Here is a 2,751-nt window from a genome sequence, read left to right as displayed (position 1 = left end):
CTTTAAACGATTTCCTTGAACCAGGGGTATTTGTACGATGAGCTGACCTCAAAAAGGTTAATGATTGACACTGTGACCAGAGATATAAAATATTTTTGACATAGCCAGTCCAAACAGTGGGTGACCCCTTTTGATGTGCGTAAATCCCTGATCACAAGGTCAGTCGTCAATATTGACTCAGGAACATAAAGAGATTGTGGATCAAAACAAGTGTGTTTTTTTTGGATGACAAAATCACCCAACATCTTTAGAAGTGACGTTGTGAAAGGTATTTTAATACAACTACTGTAACCGTAATGAGTTATACATATTTAACTTCAGAACACTTAAAATTGCATTATCTCATACTGACGTAATGTTTGATGGTTCACAGACGTTGTTTTTAACAATAAAACCCTATTTTTCCCCCTTTTAGTCATGTTGCTTTCCTTATCATGTCGGATAAACAGAATCATTCCTCTTGAGAGTTGCACAACCCTAACATTATGGATTTGTAGACTAGATTCACAACATGTTTGTCTACAAAAGGACAGTAATTGGATGTTTCCCTGGTGTAGTATTTGTCATAAATATCTGTGACAAATGCCAGATGTGTGAYGTGCAGGCCAAGCTCCACTTATCTCATGCTGTGTTCTCCATGTGGCCCCAGGCATTTCATTGTGATGGGATTGAAGTACAAAAAGCTACGGTATCTCAAGCATCATTGTAGTTCAAAGATTTGCACTACAAACAGAGAGTATGTTACTTTTATTAAATCCACACATTCCAATGAAAGGATGGTACAGACGATTTAGGGCGCTGCTCAGATATAAAGTGTAATTTGATAGATCCAAAATAGGAATTGCTACTCATAACCCAACTTATAGAAGAATGCACTCTGGTTCAGAGAGCTGATTCAGGTCTACATGTGGAGGATGGTGGTCAATTGGTAGGTTGAGAAGATAAATTCAGACCAAACACAGTTTGAGTTGTTGTCTTTCAGCACCCCACAAAAAAGATAAAATATGCATATTTTAAATCACAGTTGGGCCTTTTCACTTATTTCAAAGTAGATATGTAAGACTTTAAACAAAACCAAAACATAGATCATGACAAAAAAATAAATGTAACTTGCTCTTCAATGTTTACATATTTTACATATCTGAAAACTGACAAAACAATTACAATGTTAAAAAAATGTTTACACCAAACGACAAACTTTTTTGGGCAGTACTTTACCGTATTTTGGCTAAATAAACAATTTATGTAGCAAACAGACCTCATGATCTGGCAATGGGAATCCCAAATAAAGATTATTTGGGATCAACTGAGCAGGCAGCAGTCTAAAAGCTTCCACTTTTACCCTTGTAAGGCCTGCGATGAGGGTTGTTACTCAATCACCAGTTGGTGAGTTGTTGCCTCCTCGATGTTGAACATCAGGTTTACTACCCACTTTGGAAATGGCTCCTCCTTTGACATATTTATGGAAATATACAAAAAAAGATATTGATGAAAATTGTCTCGCAGTAGTTTTTTTTAAAGAAATTCAACAAAAATAAAAGTACTACCAGATCACTGATTTTTCTTTTCCAACACTTTGATGAATTAGGTCTTGACTGTTTTTGCCACTTAATTTTGGAGACCTTGGAAAAAACAAAATATGACCACACGCTATAAATTTACACTGATGGAAATATGAAAGACTTGAGCATGCTTACCTTTAATCTTAATTTCTTCCTACCTAATGTCTTCTTGTTTTCTAACTTTGGTCGACAAACATCATCACTCAGGTCTGCAGCTTGGACATCTGACACCAAACCATGTTCACTCATGGGGTTGTCAGATTGATCTTGAACAAAACTGGTCTGGATTAGAGAACCAGAGCGCCGCCCTGGTCTCAGAACTCTCAGGGGAATATCATCATCATCACTTTCTTCCTCTTCTTCCTCTTCTCTCCCACTTCCTGCCACTATCTCTTCTTCACTCACTCGAGACACTAAATCTTCCTTTTCTCCCTCTGTTCTGCTCCCCACAGATTCATTTTCTTGCTCCGACTCTTCTTTTATTGTCTCCAGATGAAAAGTCTTTCTCATCATTTGCATTCATTAAAAAAAACAAAAAAAAACAAATACAAAACATGTCAACATGTGAACCAATTTTGCCACATATCAGGACTTTTCCTCAAATATACATCAGACTTACACTTAGCAGCTGCTGGGAGTTCATTTTTGGACCTTAGTTTCTTGACATACAAATCCCAGAGAGTCTGCAGTGACAGGTGTGTTTCTTGATTGAATATTTCAATCAGGTGCTGACACTTAGGTCAGCAGTGAGATTTAAACACTCTGAAGCAAAAGCAGAGCAAACGAAATACACAAATAGATCTAAGCTAAACCTTCAATGTTCTGAACAGATTTTCACCGGTTGACGTGTTCTGAAAACGAAATGAATGAATAAACAAAACTCAACTGTGAAGCAGAACACCAGCTTTAGAGAAAGAAGAATCTTCATTCTGCATCTGTGGATTCATGTTTTTTTTTTCCATAACAACTGTGTAAAAAGCAGCATAACTATATTTCTTATTTCCCTGTTTTACTTTATACCCTGTTCTTATTTTATGAAATAATGATAATGGTTGTCTTGGGCACATTAAAATAATGTTGTTTACTGTTAAAATTGAGGCTTTATTGTGTGATAAATATTCAGCGGGTAAAATAAGTATTGAACACGTCAACATTTTTCTCAGTAAATACATTACTAGAGGTATAATGA

Source organism: Austrofundulus limnaeus, unplaced genomic scaffold (genome assembly GCF_001266775.1).
Source record: "Austrofundulus limnaeus strain Quisiro unplaced genomic scaffold, Austrofundulus_limnaeus-1.0 Scaffold6, whole genome shotgun sequence".
In the NCBI taxonomy this organism is placed as follows: domain Eukaryota; kingdom Metazoa; phylum Chordata; class Actinopteri; order Cyprinodontiformes; family Rivulidae; genus Austrofundulus; species Austrofundulus limnaeus.
The sequence above is the reverse complement of the archived record's forward strand: the minus strand, read 5'-3'. Positions refer to the sequence as shown.